This window comes from Lissotriton vulgaris, chromosome 5 (assembly GCF_964263255.1).
Source record: "Lissotriton vulgaris chromosome 5, aLisVul1.2, whole genome shotgun sequence".
In the NCBI taxonomy this organism is placed as follows: domain Eukaryota; kingdom Metazoa; phylum Chordata; class Amphibia; order Caudata; family Salamandridae; genus Lissotriton; species Lissotriton vulgaris.
Genome location: NC_141693.1, coordinates 1,565,109,769 through 1,565,130,008, shown reverse-complemented (window position 1 = coordinate 1,565,130,008; position 20,240 = coordinate 1,565,109,769). Strand labels below are relative to the sequence as shown.

At 51.0% G+C, this 20,240-nt stretch overlaps 3 non-coding genes across 3 annotated transcripts; all 3 read left to right on the top strand.

The window, feature by feature from the left end:
• The first annotated feature begins 16,195 nt into the window (after positions 1–16,195).
• Positions 16,196–16,268, top strand: TRNAR-ACG (transfer RNA arginine (anticodon ACG)). Its single transcript has one exon. It is a non-coding gene; the product is annotated as a tRNA-Arg (tRNA).
• Positions 16,269–17,189: 921 nt separating this feature from the next.
• On the top strand, positions 17,190–17,262 carry TRNAR-ACG (transfer RNA arginine (anticodon ACG)). The gene has a single exon. It is a non-coding gene; the product is annotated as a tRNA-Arg (tRNA).
• A 1,995-nt stretch (positions 17,263–19,257) lies between these two features.
• Positions 19,258–19,330, top strand: TRNAR-ACG (transfer RNA arginine (anticodon ACG)). Its single transcript has one exon. It is a non-coding gene; the product is annotated as a tRNA-Arg (tRNA).
• Positions 19,331–20,240: the final 910 nt, after the last annotated feature.

The following is a 20,240-nucleotide window of genomic DNA, read 5'->3' as shown; positions in this document are numbered from 1 at the left end:
TAGTTATACCTGAGCTTCTGACCGCTACACGGGGATTACGGTACAGTTACTAAACCACCGACTTGGCTTTTTGAAAGAAGATTCCGAGTGCAGAAACCATGCCGGGCACAAAGAGCCTAGATGGAGCAGAGTCCACGACCTCCGAGGTGTTGGAGGTAGAGTGGGACGCCGCAAAGCTGGACAAATACACACGGATGGAACTGAAATTTTTTTGTAGGAAACTCAAAGTTCCGCACGCTGGCTGCAGAAACAAGCCGGAGCTCTACAAGGCCCTGAGAGCCTGGGTGGAGTCCAGAAAGACCCCGGAAGAGCAAGACGTCCTCGCCGAGCAAGATACGACGGAGGAGCAGAATGCGCTTGGGGACCTGATCGACCTGGAAAGGCAGGACAGCGAGCACAGCTTGGGTAAAGGCCTGTCGCCAGAGGAGCTGGCGGACAGGAAGGAAACCCGGAATCACGAAAGAAAGTTGGCAGAATTGAAAATCCAGCTGGAGCTGGAAACAAAAAGAATGGCGCTGGAAGAACGAAAGCACCAAATGAATTACGAAATCAAAATGAGGGAGATGAGTCTCAAGGAGAGAGACTTGGATCGGCCTCCCTCTGGTGGCAGCACATCGCCAGTGCAGGTAGAGTCAAGAGTGCATATCCCGAAGGACGTAGTCAAGGAGTTCTTTAAGGGGGATGACATAGGACAATGGTTTAGGGCATATGAGGTAGCCATGTCCTCCCACCGGGTCCCTGAAAAGGATTGGGGAGCGGGGTTGTGGGGAAGGTTCCTTAGCGAAGGGAGAGATACCTTGCTAGATTTGCCCGTTGAGAATCAGAGGTCCTATACCCACATGAAAGAAGCTTTGTTGAACAGGTATGGGCTTACCCCTGAAATGTATAGACAGAAGTTTAGGGGATGTACTAAGCGGCCTGGGAATACGTATGTGGAGTATGTGACTTACTTTTGCAGAGCGCTGGATGGTTGGGTGAAAGGTAACAAAGTGAATGATTTTCAAGGTCTCTTTGATTTAATTGCATGGGAGCACTTGTCTGATCACTGTTTTCCTGAGTTACGCCAACACCTGATCGATAGCAAGCTGTCCAACCCGAGGAAGCTTGCTGAGGAAGCGGACCGCTGGCTCAGCACCAGGGTCCACAAGGGTCCCGTGGGAGATTCCGCCAAGAGTGGGCAGGGTCCCCAGCAGAAGAGTGGGGGGGACAAGGGGGGAAAACAGAAGGGGTTCCAGAAAGGCCCCCAAAGTAGTTCCCAAGGGAATCCGCAGCAGGGTTCTCAGCCTCCCCCACCCCCGAAGCAGAACGGGGGCCCGACAGGTAAACCTGTTCCAAAGGGGCCCTTCAATTGTTTCAAATGTGGCGAGCCTGGGCACATATCGAGTGACCCCAAGTGTCGCCTATTTGGAAAACCCGCACCCACTGGTGCTCCGCCCCGACAAGTGACTAGCGTTCACCTGGGAGAAGAAATGATGGTCCCGGGGGGTGGAGATCCCGTTCACATGACCCTGGTCTCGTTAGGAGACAGCGAGATGATCCCTACGAGCTACCTGCCCTCTAACACTAAGAAATATGGGCAGGTGGTGATCATCAATGGCAAGGAAGCTGAGGCTCTTAGAGACACAGGAGCCAGTGTGACTGCAGTGAGGCAGCACCTGGTGTCTCAAGAGCAGGTTGTACCCCATGCCTACTGTAGGGTTATCAACGCTGATAATTCTGAGAGTCAGTGTCCGATGGCTCAAGTTCCCTTCGAGTGGGGGGGGGTCTCTGGTACTCTGCAGGTCTGTGTGAGAAAAACCATGCCTGTTGACTGTTTGCTAGGGAACGACTTGGAGCACTCCTGTAGGAAGGTGGATATCTGACTATGGTTACCCCCAAACTTTTTGCCTGGTGTTTAGCTGGTTTTTGACTTAGTTGGCCTGGGATCCTGCTATTCAGGGCCCCAGGCTGATTGCTCTCTCCTTAAAATGGACTCCATGTACCTTAGGTGCATAACACAATTGGAATTGGTTCACCTTATAGGCCCCTGTAACAGTGTACCATAGGTACCCAGGGCATAGGTGTAGCCAAGGCCTGCCAGGGGCTGCAGCATGTATTGTGCCACCCCTGGCCTGGCCTCCATATTTGACACAACTGGCTGATCACTCAGATGGGGTAAGTTGGTGTAATCACCTCTTACTTAGGTACAGTATGCCTGTGCCTAACCCTAAACTGGACACATATGTTCCTATCAGCCACTCCTATGGAAGGCCTCATCAATCCTGGAGGCAGAGTGCTTGGAAATATGTGAGATGGTGCTCTAGCATGAGCTGAGCCTGTCTGCAGCTGTCGGGAACCACTCCCTAATATGTTCCGGGATATTGCCATACCATATACTCTTAAGTGCATTATAATCCTCGCGGTTAAATGCTATCTTTGGTTTGGCTTTATCAAAACATGTCGAGTAAGGTGTCATACGAATTGGAATACTATCCCCTCGCCAGTTCTGGCGACGGGGATAGCATTCCACCCTTCTAGAGGGACACGACATGTGTGTAGCCTTAACCCTGGTTAAAGTTAAACAGAGCCTCAGCATCACAAAATGGATGCTGCCACCACAGACACATGTCTGACCTCCTGCTGCTGGGAGTCCTTCCAGCGAGGAGGGCCTGGACAAAGGGTTTCCTGCCTGGGGAGGTGCGAGCACCACCCCAGACAGGGTTTTGTGTATTGGGTAGGACAGGGCTGAATAGATTGAGACATGCCTGGGGCACACAAGGTGTCCCTGTGCATAAGCCAGCCCAAACCGGTTCTGGGGCTTTCCAGCCCCAGTCCTGGCGAGGAGCTGGACAAAGGAGAGGGGGTGTAACCACCCCCCTTCCTGGTCCCACCCATAGGGGAGGGACCTAGCAGGAGATCCACCCCTCAGATGGGAATAAGAGAGGGAGCAGTGCCATTGCACAGCAGATCATCCTGAAATCAACTTTAAACAAGAAGAAGACTGGACTTCGACATTCTGCTGCACAGAAGACTGAAGAGAATCTCCCTTGTGGCCTAGGAGGGGCCACCCTGTGAACACAGGTATCACCCAGCACCTCGACGTCTGCTTTGCCGCCGCCTCCCGCCGGAGCCCGAGTGCAGAGCCTGACAAGACACAGCTTCCCAGACTTCTCCTAGCCCGATCCACAGTCCCTGCAAAGAAGGGACCCGTGGAGGCAACGAGAGACGTGGGAGCGGCCATCTTGAAAGACCCCCGAGACGCTGACTGCGCAGCACCCGAGGCACCCTCGACTTTGTGCTTTGGGGTTTGAGAAGCCCCACAACCGAGCAGCATTTGCACCAAAGATCAGCCCTCCAGCATCTCCACGATCTGCGTGGGGCCCTTTTGCTTTTTGCCACTCGACTCGCCATCCCGGCCGCTTGTCACGTGGTCAGCGGCCATCTTGGCGACGAAACCTACAATTTACACTGTGGGTCTGGTTGCTCCAGACCTGCCCTCGCTCCTGTAGAAAGGAGTACCCGCTCTGACCTTGCTGGTCCGAGTAATAAGCCTTTTTCACTTTCCCCGTGGCTTGCGTTAGCCAAGGCTTGTTTGCTTCAATCGAGTTGCCGACACCGCCATCAGCTAGAGCCTTCGAGGGACAGCTCGTGATCGACTCCTGGACGTCCTTGACCTCTTCGTGTCCACGTGGCTGCAGAGAGAAGCAACCCCTGATCACCTGTTTGCACCCGACTTTGCCTGGTTCCAATCTGGTTCCACGGTAGTCACTGGTCAGTGACTTTGAACATTGTCCCCTCTGCTTTCAGGTCTTCACCACTTCAGATCCACCCTTGGATCCACCGGACACTTCTCCTTCACATCGCCTGCAGCATCTTCAGCTTCAAGCGCCAAGAACCTGCGTGTCAGAACCCGACGCCACTTCGACCCTGTGCACCCACTTCCTGTGGGTGAGGTAACATTGCAAAGCCGGTGTCCCTACACTGGTACACACCTCTAGGGTCTGTGTCTTAAGTTTTGTTCCTCTAGGTTCAGCGGAAGTGCCCTTAAACTAACTTTGTGTACTTTTTACGCACCATAGACTTTACATTGGAAAGTGCGTGCACTTTGAACACTGCACCCGAGTCCCGTGGGCCTTTCCCGACTTAGTTATTTCCAGTCTCGAATAGCTCCAGCGATTCCCAAGGCCCTAGGCCTCTTCACTTTCCTATTGGTATCTCTTATACCACTTTCTTAGTATATGGTTTAGGTGGCCCCTAGGGCTCATCCATATTGTGCAACTTTTGTGTATTTTAAACTGTCTTGTGATTTAACGCTTGTGCTTCTGTGCTCATAAAGAGTCCAGGGGATTTTATAGTTAATAAATCAATATATATTTTCAATATATATCTGTGTGGTGTCCCTTTCATTTGGTATTCAAGGGGGTTGTGTATGGTATAACAGCTGGCTTCACATGCCTTTCAGAGTTTAGCCTAAGACTGCTTTGTCCACGTTACCAATAGGATAACTGGTCTACAAGGTTGAATTACAACCATCATCATAAGGGTTGCTTGGCATGGTACAAAGTGATCACTAGAACTAGTGAGCATTATATACCAGGCCAACTTCTCACATTGGTGAGCAGCGGATTGGGATCTGAGCTTGCTGTTGTTTTACCATTACAATCTTTGAGATTATCATCTGAAAGATCACACAGGTACCTGCTAGGTACATATAAAACAAGACTAGTATACTTAAGTTCTACTGAACTTAGTTGTTGTAGAGCAAAGGGAGTAGCACACCCTAGCTACAACTACTAGATAGGTTTAGTAGGTAAACACCAGTGTAGGTAGATTGCAACACATCCACCCACACTAGAGCAATGTCTGGAACAGAGGGGTCCAGTGGACTTACTCCTGTTGAGAGTGACCCTCCAAGGGCACCATCCCAGTTTGCTATTTTTCCTTTTAAGGAACTAAGACAGCTTTGTGTCTTAAGGGGTCTGAAGACAGGGCCTTCCCCTACTGCAGACCACCTAAGAGAGCTTTTGGATCAGTCTGAAGCTCTAAAGACCTCTAAAGCAAACCCCACAGGGAATGCTGAAGGAGGCCATCCTTCAGAGGATGACACTGTAGACACCCCTGCCCCTATCATCCTAGAAGATGAGGAAGCCTCCACCACTGGAGCTCCTCAAGTAGATGTAGAGGAAGAAGAAGAGGAGGAGGAGGTGGAAAGCAGTGAGTCAGATGATGACAGAGATAGTCAGGTGCTGGTCAGTAGACTGAACCAGGCTAACTTAAGTCAACTTGGGAATGAATCAGGTAACAACCCATTCAGACCCTCAGGTGGACTTAACCAGGGCCATAGGAGGAGGAGGCATCACTCAGGTGAATCCAATACCTCCCATGTCTCTAGAGGCTCTCATGGTCACTCCAGAAAGGAGATGACTAGCCCTCAGAGAAGGGAACATGAGGCCAAAATGAGAGAGGCTGAGCTTAGGATCCAGAGGCAAGAGTTAGAGGTTGCCCTGGCTAAGGAGAAACTTGCTAGAGCAAGACAGCCTAGAGAGAGTGGATTAGGATCCACTGGTGGCAGCACTATCCAGAAGGATAAAGACAGGTCCTTTGATACAAGAAACCTGAGTAAGATTGTGCCCCCCTACAAAGCTGGGGATGACATCCACAAATGGATGACTGCACTTGAGAGAGCCTGCATGGTACAGCAGATCCCTCAGGAGCAGTGGGCAGCAATCCTGTGGCTCTCCTTTGAAGGTAGAGGCAGAGACAGACTCCTCACAGTTAGTGATGAGGATTCTAGAAACTACATGGTCCTGAAGAGTGCTCTGATTGATGGGTTAGGCTTAACCACTGAACAGTACAGGTTAATGTTCAGAGATACCCAGAAGACACAGACTCAGGACTGGTCTGAATTTGTTGAATGTGCCACTAAGGCTCTGGAGGGCTGGTTGCTCGGAAGTAAGGTTACTGACTATACAGGATTGTATAATTTAATTATGAGAGAGCAAATCTTAAGTAATTGTCAAAATCAGCTTCTACATCAGCACCTGGTTGACTCTGATCTGACCTCCCCACAAGAATTGGGTAGGAGGGCAGACAAATGGGTCAGAACCAGGATCAGGCCTAAGAACCAGGGTGGTGACCAAAAGAAAGAGACTACCAAGCCTCAAGAGAAGGGTGGGGATAAAAGTAAGGAAAAGACTTCCCCAGGGCCCCAAAACTCCAAGAATGGGGGTGGGTCCCAAGACACTTCTACATCCCAGAAAAAGCCTTATTGTCATACCTGTAAACAGGTGGGGCATTACAAAACAGATAGCTGTTGTCCCAAGAATGGCAATAAGGAGAATATACCTCCAGGTAAGGCTCCAACACCTCCTGTCACTGTTAGCAGTGGTCCCCCAGGTGGTGGGAGCACCCCCAAGAATTTGGGTGGGTTTACTTTTGGAGGACAGGTGGACTCTGGCCTATCCAGGTCCCCTAACTCAGATACTCTTGTCTATGAGACTGGCATGGGGTTTGCCAATTTCACTGCTTGCCCAAACACTTTGAGCAAGTATAGACAGGAGCCCCTCATCAATGGCTTGAAAGTTGAGGCCTTCAGAGACACAGGGGCTAGCATCACCATGGTGGCTGAATGTCTAGTCCCCTCAAGGCAACTTTTACCTGATGCCAAATATCAGGTGACAAACATTGATGGCATAGAATCCAATCATCCCATGGCAGTAGTCAATCTTAGCTGGGGAGGTGTCACTGGCCCAAAGAGAGTGGCAGTGTCAGCAAACTTGCCTGTAGATTGCCTACTGGGTAATGATTTGGAAATCTCAGCCTGGGCTGAGGTTGAACAGCAAACCCATTCTAGAATGGTAAATCTCCATGGAAAGGTTAGTGGGGCTGTAATGGCTACAGCCCCAATTCAAGATGTCCTTCCTGAAAAGGTTGGGAGGGCTGAGCAAACCTCAGCCCCATCTTTAGATAACTTCCCTCCTGAAAAGAGTAGCAGGGCTGTACTAGTAACAGCCCATACCCAAACTGAGTCTCCTCCTGAAAAGGTTGGTGGGGCTGTGATGGCCACAGCCCAAACTCAAACTGATACATGGGTAGTGAAGCCTGAAATGATGGATCACTCCACCCAAACAGAGAGCATTGAGGAGGAAGAGAAATCTCCCTCCCACCAGACTTTAGGAAAGGATCAGCCTCCTCAGGGAACTGATCTTACCCCTGATGAAGGAACTGTCCCAGAGGTTGTTAGGCCTGGCCTGACAGAGCCTCTGATGGCAGTGGACCCTTCTCAGGAGGGACCCAGTCTGGAGCAGGTAACCTGCCCCTCTCTACCTTGCCTTACTCAGCCCAGGGCTGCAGAGGACAAGAAGGACAGTGAGACCCAAAGGGCCCCCTGTCAAATAAAGCACCCCCATCAACAGATTAGGGGCACCGAAACTAGTAGCCCTAGTGAGGTGAAAACTTTAAAAACTCCTGAGGGATCCCCCTTAAAAGTAGTTAGGGACCTCCCCCAGATGGATATTGTTGGGCACAGCCAAACCTGGGACCAAAAGGCCCCAAACCTGACCTGTCCCTCCAGTAAGCCAAACAGAGGGACCCAGCCTCCAGCTTTAGGTAGCCAGAGGTTGACCCTGAGAGCACAGTGCAACTCAGTCAGAGAAAGAAAGGCACACATGGTGGAGAGTGATTGGAGGAAGCTGAGCCCTACAGAGGAAACTCACTTCAGTACTCCATCCCAACACCAGCCTTTGACTTTGCAAAGACACACCACAGGTAGAGATTCCCTATGGTGGAGACCCTCAGATACCCTTAGGGTGAGGGATTGCTTAGTGGACCATGAGACAGGGGGTTACCAAGCCAGAGCTGGTACTTCCTTATATGGCCACTTAGGCAATATAGGCTTACCTGGTCAAGGATAGCCTTATCTCCTTTCGTTTGGGGGGGGGTTATGTAGGAAGGTGGATATCTGACTATGGTTACCCCCAAACTTTTTGCCTGGTGTTTAGCTGGTTTTTGACTTAGTTGGCCTGGGATCCTGCTATTCAGGGCCCCAGGCTGATTGCTCTCTCCTTAAAATGGACTCCATGTACCTTAGGTGCATAACACAATTGGAATTGGTTCACCTTATAGGCCCCTGTAACAGTGTACCATAGGTACCCAGGGCATAGGTGTAGCCAAGGCCTGCCAGGGGCTGCAGCATGTATTGTGCCACCCCTGGCCTGGCCTCCATATTTGACACAACTGGCTGATCACTCAGCTGGGGTAAGTTGGTGTAATCACCTCTTACTTAGGTACAGTATGCCTGTGCCTAACCCTAAACTGGACACATATGTTCCTATCAGCCACTCCTATGGAAGGCCTCATCAATCCTGGAGGCAGAGTGCTTGGAAATATGTGAGATGGTGCTCTAGCATGAGCTGAGCCTGTCTGCAGCTGTCGGGAACCACTCCCTAATATGTTCCGGGATATTGCCATACCATATACTCTTAAGTGCATTATAATCCTCGCGGTTAAATGCTATCTTTGGTTTGGCTTTATCAAAACATGTCGAGTAAGGTGTCATACGAATTGGAATACTATCCCCTCGCCAGTTCTGGCGACGGGGATAGCATTCCACCCTTCTAGAGGGACACGACATGTGTGTAGCCTTAACCCTGGTTAAAGTTAAACAGAGCCTCAGCATCACAAAATGGATGCTGCCACCACAGACACATGTCTGACCTCCTGCTGCTGGGAGTCCTTCCAGCGAGGAGGGCCTGGACAAAGGGTTTCCTGCCTGGGGAGGTGCGAGCACCACCCCAGACAGGGTTTTGTGTATTGGGTAGGACAGGGCTGAATAGATTGAGACATGCCTGGGGCACACAAGGTGTCCCTGTGCATAAGCCAGCCCAAACCGGTTCTGGGGCTTTCCAGCCCCAGTCCTGGCGAGGAGCTGGACAAAGGAGAGGGGGTGTAACCACCCCCCTTCCTGGTCCCACCCATAGGGGAGGGACCTAGCAGGAGATCCACCCCTCAGATGGGAATAAGAGAGGGAGCAGTGCCATTGCACAGCAGATCATCCTGAAATCAACTTTAAACAAGAAGAAGACTGGACTTCGACATTCTGCTGCACAGAAGACTGAAGAGAATCTCCCTTGTGGCCTAGGAGGGGCCACCCTGTGAACACAGGTATCACCCAGCACCTCGACGTCTGCTTTGCCGCCGCCTCCCGCCGGAGCCCGAGTGCAGAGCCTGACAAGACACAGCTTCCCAGACTTCTCCTAGCCCGATCCACAGTCCCTGCAAAGAAGGGACCCGTGGAGGCAACGAGAGACGTGGGAGCGGCCATCTTGAAAGACCCCCGAGACGCTGACTGCGCAGCACCCGAGGCACCCTCGACTTTGTGCTTTGGGGTTTGAGAAGCCCCACAACCGAGCAGCATTTGCACCAAAGATCAGCCCTCCAGCATCTCCACGATCTGCGTGGGGCCCTTTTGCTTTTTGCCACTCGACTCGCCATCCCGGCCGCTTGTCACGTGGTCAGCGGCCATCTTGGCGACGAAACCTACAATTTACACTGTGGGTCTGGTTGCTCCAGACCTGCCCTCGCTCCTGTAGAAAGGAGTACCCGCTCTGACCTTGCTGGTCCGAGTAATAAGCCTTTTTCACTTTCCCCGTGGCTTGCGTTAGCCAAGGCTTGTTTGCTTCAATCGAGTTGCCGACACCGCCATCAGCTAGAGCCTTCGAGGGACAGCTCGTGATCGACTCCTGGACGTCCTTGACCTCTTCGTGTCCACGTGGCTGCAGAGAGAAGCAACCCCTGATCACCTGTTTGCACCCGACTTTGCCTGGTTCCAATCTGGTTCCACGGTAGTCACTGGTCAGTGACTTTGAACATTGTCCCCTCTGCTTTCAGGTCTTCACCACTTCAGATCCACCCTTGGATCCACCGGACACTTCTCCTTCACATCGCCTGCAGCATCTTCAGCTTCAAGCGCCAAGAACCTGCGTGTCAGAACCCGACGCCACTTCGACCCTGTGCACCCACTTCCTGTGGGTGAGGTAACATTGCAAAGCCGGTGTCCCTACACTGGTACACACCTCTAGGGTCTGTGTCTTAAGTTTTGTTCCTCTAGGTTCAGCGGAAGTGCCCTTAAACTAACTTTGTGTACTTTTTACGCACCATAGACTTTACATTGGAAAGTGCGTGCACTTTGAACACTGCACCCGAGTCCCGTGGGCCTTTCCCGACTTAGTTATTTCCAGTCTCGAATAGCTCCAGCGATTCCCAAGGCCCTAGGCCTCTTCACTTTCCTATTGGTATCTCTTATACCACTTTCTTAGTATATGGTTTAGGTGGCCCCTAGGGCTCATCCATATTGTGCAACTTTTGTGTATTTTAAACTGTCTTGTGATTTAACGCTTGTGCTTCTGTGCTCATAAAGAGTCCAGGGGATTTTATAGTTAATAAATCAATATATATTTTCAATATATATCTGTGTGGTGTCCCTTTCATTTGGTATTCAAGGGGGTTGTGTATGGTATAACAGCTGGCTTCACATGCCTTTCAGAGTTTAGCCTAAGACTGCTTTGTCCACGTTACCAATAGGATAACTGGTCTACAAGGTTGAATTACAACCATCATCATAAGGGTTGCTTGGCATGGTACAAAGTGATCACTAGAACTAGTGAGCATTATATACCAGGCCAACTTCTCACAACTCCCCTTGGGAAAAGGTGGAGAAAGCGACTCACCTGCGGATGGTGGGTCTGCCTGACTGGGCATGCGTGACCACCCGGTCGATGGCAGCCAGTAAGGGTGATCGAGAGATCCTGGGGCCTGATGGAGAGGCCCAGGAACCGGCTTTAGGGAGAAGGCGCAGGGGGCGCGGGAAACCGGCCCCTGAAGTTCCTACGGTCCGGGAGGAAGCAGACCTTGAGGGGGATGCCCTGGAGCCTACAGGGGAACAGATCGCCGAACTGGGGGACCTGCCTGAGCTGACCCATTGGCAGCAAGAAGGAGGACCCGCCAGGGAGGAATTCTGCAGGGAGCAGAAAGAATGCCCTTCTCTCGTGGGTATGCAGCAGCAGGCTGCAGACCAGGCCAATGGTGGTCAGGCCAAAACACATTACGTATACTGGGAGAACGACCTCCTGTATTCGGAGCCTAAGGCTGCTGAACCGGGGTCAGCCCGTGTGCTGGTGGTACCCCAGAAGTTCAGAGCCTTCCTACTGGGTCTGGCTCATGATGTGCCTTTAGCAGGACATTTGGGGATGGACAAGACCTATGACAGGCTTGTCACCCACTTTTACTGGCCCCAAATGCATAAGAGTTCAGATACTTATTGCAGAACCTGTCCGACTTGCCAGGCAAGTGGGAAGACGGGAGGGAAGAACAAGGCCCCCCTCCAACCCTTCCCTGTGGTCGGTACGCCATTCCAGCGAGTGGGTATTGACATCGTCGGGCCTCTGGACCCCAAGACAGCCATGGGCAACAGGTTTATCCTGGTCTTGGTGGACCATGCCACCCGGTACCCTGAAGCCATTCCTCTGAGGACAGTGACGGCTCCCGTGGTGGGGCGTGCACTGATGGGAATTTTCTCACGAGTAGGATTCCCTCTAGAGGTAGTGAGCGACAGAGGGACCAATTTCATATCGAAATATATGAAATCCCTTTGGCAGGAGTGTGGCGTAACGTATAAGTTCACCACACCCTACCATCCCCAAGGTAACGGGTTGGTTGAGAGATTCAACCGAACCCTCAAAGGCATGATCATGGGCCTGGAAGGTCCGATGAGGCGTAAGTGGGACGTCCTCTTACCATGCCTGCTGTTTGCATATCGCGAGGTACCACAGAAGTCCCTAGGGTTCAGCCCCTTTGAACTGCTGTACGGCCACCCCGTGAGAGGACCACTGAGTTTGGTAAAGGAAGGCTGGGAGCAATCTCCCAGGAAACCTCCCCAGAATGTATATAGCTACATGCTGGCCTTCAGAAACCAGACCAGGCGCTTCAGACAACTTGCCGAGGCAAATCTGGAAGCGAGCCAGGAAGAAATGAAGCGGTGGTACGATCAGAATGCCACTCTGGTCGAGCTTCAACCTGGACAAGAGGTGTATGTCCTGGCCCCAGTGGAACCCTGTGCCCTTCAAGATAAGTGGACAGGACCATTTGAGGTTGTGGAGCGGAAGAGCCCCGTGACATACTTGGTGGACATGAAGACGCCCAGGAACCCTTTGCGGGTCCTACATGTCAACCGCCTCAAGCCCCACTTGCGAAGGTCCGAAGTGGGCATGTTGTTGGCAACCGATGACGGAATGGAGGAGGAGTCAGAGCCTCTCCCGGACCTCTTGGTGGCCTGTGAGAAGGATGGGTCAGTGGATGGAGTTAACCTCTCACCCTCCCTGACCGCCGAACAACAGGAGGACTGCCGCCAGTTGCTGGGGCAGTTTCCAGACCTGTTCTCCCTGGTTCCGAGTGTCACAGATTGGTGCGTCCATGATGTGGACACTGGAGACAGCTTACCGGTGAAGCATAAGGCTTACCGGGTAACTGACAGGGTACGGGCCTGCATCAAGGAGGAGGTCTCCAAGATGCTTGCCCTCGGGGTGGTTGAGTCTTCCAGCAGTCCTTGGTCCAGCCCCGTGGTCTTGGTTCCGAAGGCTGCTGCGCCGGGAGCCACACCCGAACTACGGTTCTGTGTGGACTACAGAGGACTCAATTCAGTCACGAAGACTGACGCGCACCCCATCCCCAGAGCTGACGAGCTCATTGATCGGCTAGGGGCTGCCCGGTTCCTCAGCACGTTTGATTTAACGTCTGGGTACTGGCAGATCGCCTTGACCGATGGGGCAAAGGAGAGGTCGGCATTCTCTACACCAGATGGGCATTTCCAGTTCCGGGTCATGCCATTTGGATTGAAGAATGCCCCTGCCACCTTTCAGAGATTGGTCAACCAGGTGTTGGCTGGACTGGACGAGTTCAGTGCCGCCTACCTGGATGACATTGCGGTGTTCAGCGGCACTTGGCCCAAACACCTGCGACACCTCTGGGAAGTGTTGATGGCCCTGCGCAGAGCAGGCCTCACAATCAAGGCAAGCAAGTGCCAGATTGGGCAGGGTTCCGTGGTGTACTTGGGACACCAAGTTGGGAGTGGCAAGGTAGCCCCCTTGCAGCCCAAAATCGAAACCATCCTGGCTTGGGAACCCCCCAAAACCCAGACTGCAGTGAGAGCCTTCCTGGGGCTCACTGGGTATTACAGGAGGTTTGTCAAGGGCTATGGCACGATTGTGACCCCCTTGACAGAGCTGACTTCGAAAAAGCAGCCCAGGAATGTGATTTGGACTGACACCTGTCAGAAAGCTTTCGACACCCTGAAGACTGCCATGTGCACGGCGCCCGTGCTCCTGGCCCCTGATTTCTCCAAAGAGTTCATTGTGCAAACAGACGCTTCAGAGCATGGTGTAGGGGCTGTTCTTTCACAGATGACTGAGGAGGGCTTTGACCAACCCGTAGCCTTCATAAGTCGGAGGTTACTTCCACGGGAAAGTAGGTGGAGTGCAATAGAGCGTGAAGCATTTGCTGTGGTCTGGGCGCTGAAGAAGCTAAGACCCTACTTGTTTGGGTCTCACTTCCGAGTTCAGACGGACCACAGGCCCCTCAGATGGTTGATGCAAATGAGGGGTGAGAACCCGAAACTGTTGAGGTGGTCCATTTCTCTACAGAGTATGGACTTTACGGTGGAACACCGCCCTGGCACCGATCACGCCAACGCTGACGGTCTGTCCAGATTTTTCCGCCTTAGTGAGGTGGAACTCCCTGGGGAAGGGTAGTTCCCCCCACATTTCAGCTGGAGGGGACACATGTTAGACCTGGCACCTTGGCGTGAGTCTCCCTTCCACTTTTTGCTGATGTGCCTCCGATGTTTTTCTGGTTTTCCGATACTCAGGGCACTGCGCCACGGCTGATCCGTGCCGCAGTGCAAGTGCCCCCTACTGTAAACTGTACATACGATTGGTATCCATGATTGGTGCATTGGATTTACTGTTAGTCCCTAGTAAAGCGCACGAGGGAGTGCCGGGGCTTGTAGATGCCAATACTGCTGGTGGACCTGCAGCGCTGGTTGCGCCACCCACCTAAGCAGCCGTAAAAATATGTCTGGGAACTGCGACCGCAGAACCCGCGTGCGGTCTCGTACTGTCACGCTAGCTGGGCAAGTGTCCCCACTTGCCAGCCCCGACCCTTCCCTTGACTACATATTAGACACCCCTATGGTAGGCCTGCGGGCAGGGTGCTTTGGAGGTGCAAGGTAGGACAAGCCCTGATGTGCGTGGCCTGTCCTGGTAGTGACTTACAACGAAGACCGTAGTTCACTACTGAAGGCTACCTGCTCCATTAGGCCAGACTGAGCTGCGAGGATTATTACGACCTATAACCCTCGCAGGCTCAAGGAGCATGGTAGTGAGTCATGTTTAGTATGCCTGAACTCAGGATAATGAGATATTTCTTGTAGTCAAGTTTATTTCGGTATCCTGGGTTTGCAAATGCCACTTTTAGGAAGCTAGCATTTGCTTGCTTAACCATTTCAGTTGCCTCTGCCAGTATGTGTATCCGACTGTCTGGGATGTGTGAGTGACAGGGCTGGAGGGATGACAGGTGGTGAATGCGCAGATTACACCTTAGTGGGAGGTAGGAGTGCCTCTTGACTCGAACTGTCACTGTGCTCGGCCACCACAATGCTGGCTCCACCCTCCTGGGGAGCGGCGGATGACTCTGCCGGCACCTGGCCCAGGAAGGACGGAGCCCCCATCGGCAAGGTACTCTGGCCACTCCTGTCCGGACAATGCTGGCTCCACCTCCTGTGGGGCGTCTGATGCGCCTGCCCCTCACACTGAAAGCGGAAGCCGGAGTACACCCGCCGGGGTACTCCAGAACTGAGAGTGGCTATGCAAAGGCCCCCCTGGCCTGCGAGAACAAAAGAATTGGCCTATAAAAGATGGAGCCCTGCTCCTTGAAAGTTAGATCCAGTTTGGGCCACAGGACGACTCTGCCCTACGAGAAGGACCGCGAGAAGACAAGGAAGGGTGCTGACTCTTGCCTGTGTCTGGTGCCTTGCTGCTGAAGGAGAGGAAGACAATAAGACTACGAAAAGACTATTGTGCTACTTGTGCCAAACTCTGCAAAGAGATCTCCAAGGGCTTGGAACTGAACTTGCCCCCTGACCAGCGTCCCAGGACCAGTGGACGCTACCCCCTTGGAAAAGCGACTGCGGGTGTTGACCATCGCCGCGGCACCGACAAAGAGGAAGCTCCTCTAAGGCATCCAAACCCTCCCGACCACCGTGACCGGGGACCAAAGCTACAGCGGAAGCACAGTGAGGACCAGCCGCCGCTGGCCCGAACATCGTGACCACAACTGCGCTGGAAGCCCGAGAGCAAAGCAAAGGAGGACCCGTCCGGTCCAAGCTATCGAGGCGACTGCATAGCGAGCCGTCCCTCACCTGCAAGGACAGACAGTTGCCCTACGAGAATCCACAAGGTCGGTAGCCTGCCCGACAGCCCAGCTGTGAGCCCACAGCTGCATCGACATTTGGTTGGGTACGTCCTGCACTTAGGGACCGTACTGCCACTTGTCACTGCCACACAGCCGCCGTCTCCAAGACCGGAGCGAGCAACAAGGAAAGGACCGTGCCGCCACAGAGCACCGCTGCCCCGGACGACCAGTGACCTGCTCGGCCGAAGAGCCGCAACGATCAGCGACACCGGGAAGGCAACGCGACGTGGGACAGATCCCCTGGAAGCCGCTGGCTCCACCAAGAACTTTGTTCAACGCCGGCCTACGGGCCCCAACGAACTACAATAAGAACTGTGGTAACCCAAAAGCTGATATCCTGCAACCGTATCCGTAAAGTTATTGACTGTATTCATAAGCCTGCGTAAAGTTTATATAAAGAGATATATTTTTACAAGAATACAGTCTGGTCTCGTTGTGTGGTGGGTTGGTTGTAAAGGTGTACTGTTGCAAGTGTTTAACCCTATGTGCCCCAAAGATTAGCCTAAGACTGCTTAAGCCACACTACCTAGAGGGTAAGCAGAGGTTGTCTGGAAGGTAACCCTCAGCCCTGACGAGGAAGAGAGAGTCCCTGCTTGACGCTAGTGTTTCACTGCGCCAACTAGAGCCTCCCCCTTCCTACACACCTCACCTGTGATTTGGCTATTATCTTTTCTCTGAAGACTTCATACACAGCGGGCCAGTGGCGCAATGGATAACGCGTCTGCCTACGGAGCAGAAGATTCCAGGTTCGACTCCTGGCTGGCTCGAATTGTGGAGGTACCTTTTTTCAACCAATAATAGAAACATTACAATGATCTATAAACATTATAAGAAACTACATCATGCCTGTTAGACCATGAAGGTTCGTCCTGTCTGGTTTTATAATAAACTGACCTGTAAATTTCGTTACATAAACAGCTACGCATTTGATTAAGTTACATACTAGGAATTTAACGCCAATATTTAGTTTTTAAAGTGGGCCATCAGAGTTTCTCGATAGGTCTGTTTTAACTGTAAAACAGATAACTGTCGATTTGCCAAAGGGCCCAATATTTTCATCGAACAATAAATGATAGTGAAATTTTTTTTAAAAGCACCTTTACAAGCGTGGTCTCGAAGGCGCGGACCTTCATAATGGCTGTCACGGATGCAGATGCTAGTGACTTTTTCCATTTAAATTGGTCAAAATAACGTGGCATCTGTGATACTAGTGCATGGCCATTGGCCACGGTTCTAGAAAAATAAATAACAAATGTATTGTGTCTGCAGAATAGTGGTTCTTTCCAGTTGCGATGTATAATGTGCGCAAACAGTTGTATTTCCCGCCACACCGCCCTCTGCACTCGCACTGCAGTGGAAAAGAACTAGTTAAATCGCGAGTTCTGACCAAATCGAAAAGACTTTGATCCAATCAGAGCAGGGAACAAAATATACAAAGTGACGTCACTACTCTTTGCCCAAGAGAGCAGTGGATGTTAAAGTTGTTGTGACTTTTATTGCCTGTACATTCGGTGAGTTCCTTAAGTGATCCCTTCATAGACCTGAGTATTTGACTCTTCACTACTTAATGTGAAAGAGCTATAATTTTCCCAGCTTATTCAACCTGTCTAGCGTGCACACTACCGACCATATCCCAGAGCGCATATGCACTGGTCTAGTACTCTGCCCCGTCGTGTAGAGATAGCAGTGGGCCAGTGGCGCAATGGATAACGCGTCTGCCTACGGAGCAGAAGATTCCAGGTTCGACTCCTGGCTGGCTCGACTCCACGCACAAAGTGCTCATTTCATCCCTTTGTTAAGAAGTGCAATTATTAATGAGAACATGAATCTAGACGTCTGTTAAAAAGTTACTCTACTGTACTTTGCCAAAATAGCGGCATTTTAATTAAAACATATATAGGGGAAATGGACACAAATATCTTTTTTTTATTTAATAGCATAAAACAAAAGATGCATTCCCGGATGCTCTGTTTTAATTGTAAAGAAAAGAAAGGTTACAGTGGTCTTGACAAAGAACTTATTTTTTATGGGAAATTTAATTTTTGTGACATACACATATAGCGCACTATTATAGTTGAACAAATTCTAACCTTCTCTTAGGAACACTGGGTGATCAGGGAGGGGGGGGAGGTGGAGTGGGGTGGGGAGGGGGGAGGGAGAAGTGTGTGCTTTTCTTTTTTTTCTTGAAGCTGTGTGTCAACGCATGCCCGAAGGCTGCTCCTTGATGCAATACATCGTGTGCTTTTATTTTATTTTATTTTATGTATGCGTTTTTATATAGCGCAGACTTTACCCGAAGGTGTCAGAGCGCTTCACAATACTTCACAATAGGAACAGAACTGATACATGAGAACATTACAAGTGAACAAATTACAAAAGCAAACGTTACATTGCATGCGGCAAAAGTGGCAATCGTGAGCTAACAAAATACAAGAGGTAACAAACGGTGCATTACAGGAGGAAAAAGTGACACGTGTGCAGGTTACAAAAGCATATAAAGTAAACATAAAGGTATAATACTGCAATATATGGAGGACACTCAAACACAAGGAGCCTGTCCTTTGGGCCCGGGGACACGCTTTCCGCCACCCCCCCCCCCCCCCCCCCCTGTTGTGTGATGCCTCGGCGAGCGCCCTGGAGGGGGAGAAGCGAGTAGTGCCCTGACGCTGGAGAGGCCCACCACATGGCTACAGGGGCCCTGTCTGTCTTCCGGCTCCTCACCCCCAGCCTCACTGCGCACCCTGCCGGCCCCTGGCCTCTGGCAGTGTGCATCAGCTGTCGCTTGAAGACCCTGGTCCTTGCAGTGATGCTTCCCACGCGGTGTTTAGTTTGGAAGACGATGATGATGAGGTGTACTTCGTGTCCTTCATTGGCAGAGATGGTGCGCAGAGTCTGCCGCCACCAATGTGCGACGTACCGATCGCAGGATCCCCGGTACATGCTCTGATCGACACTGGGGCACCCGTGAACGTCATGGACAGCATCCAATATGAACGTCTATCCCCTCGCCCACCTCTCTCTCCATCCAACGCTAAAATCTACACCTAGAAACAGTGTAGATTAGGCCCCACTCTGCGGCCTAGGTATTCCTACCCCCGGTGATACGGCACCACAGGGGGTACAAAGCTTGATGGGGGTACAGCACTCCTCGGAACACCGGTCAAGCACGAAAGTAGCCCACGTGCGTAGATATCAGTGTGTGCTGAGGCTTCTGGCGTCAGTGGCCTAGTCATTACCAAAGGAAGTACCCAACCAATACTTACAGCGCCTGCTCCCTTCATTGTGTGACCACAGGCGCAAGGCCAACAGGATGCTTCCTGGCAGGCCACCTTATCTGAAAGACTGTAGAACTGATTTTGTTTGTTTATAGCATATAGTAGTTTGTTCGTAGTTGTAATGTAGTACTGTCTGCAAAATGTTATATATTGTTATATATAACGGAAGGAATTGTAAGATGTCACGCTCCAGCCGCATTTCTGCAGTTAGAGGAGGCAAAGCCAAGAAGCCTTTCCCCTCGAAGGCAGCATTCATCTCTGCAAAGCAGTAAAGTGTGCAGGGCTTTGAAGCTCCACAAACCTGTAGGCTGGCTTCAGAGCTTCGACTTGAAATGAGTTGATATTGTACTTAGCTCCTAGAACTGTGTGTTTTCTATTGTAGAGTGCGCCGCTATATCTTTACTGTCTGTCACACCACCAACTTGTAGCACCTCACCTGTGATTTGGCTATTATCTTTTCTCTGAAGACTTCATACGCAGCGGGCCAGTGGCGCAATGGATAACGCGTCTGCCTACGGAGCAGAAGATTCCAGGTTCGACTCCTGGCTGGCTCGAATTGTGGAGGTACCTTTTTTCAACCAATAATAGAAACATTACAATGATCTATAAACATTATAAGAAACTACATCATGCCTGTTAGACCATGAAGGTTCGTCCTGTCTGGTTTTATAATAAACTGACCTGTAAATTTCGTTACATAAACAGCTACGCATTTGATTAAGTTACATCCTAGGAATTTAACGCCAATATTTAGTTTTTAAAGTGGGCCATCAGAGTTTCTCGATAGGTCTGTTTTAACTGTAAAACAGATAACTGTCGATTTGCCAAAGGGCCCAATATTTTCATTGAACAATAAATGATAGTGAAATTTTTTTTAAAAGCACCTTTACAAGCGTGGTCTCGAAGGCGCGGACCTTCATAATGGCTGTCACGGATGCAGATGCTAGTGACTTTTTCCATTTAAATTGGTCAAAATAACGTGGCATCTGCGATACTAGTGCATGGCCATTGGCCACGGTTCTAGAAAAATAAATAACAAATGTATTGTGTCTGCGGAACAGTGGTTCTTTCCAGTTGCGATGTATAATGTGCGCAAACAGTTGTATTTCCCGCCACACCGCCCTCTGCACTCGCACTGCAGTGGAAAAGAACTAGTTAAATCGCGAGTTCTGACCAAATCGAAAAGACTTTGATCCAATCAGAGCAGGGAACAAAATATACGAAGTGACGTCACTACTCTTTTCCCAAGAGAGCAGTGGCTGTTAAAGTTGTTGTGACTTTTATTGCCTGTACATTCGGTGAGTTCCTTAAGTGATCCCTTCATAGACCTCAGTATTTGACTCTTCACTACTTAATGTGAAAGAGCTATAATTTTCCCAGCTTATTCAACCTGTCTAGCGTGCACACTACCGACCATATCCCAGAGCGCATATGCACTGGTCTAGTACTCTGCCCCGTCGTGTA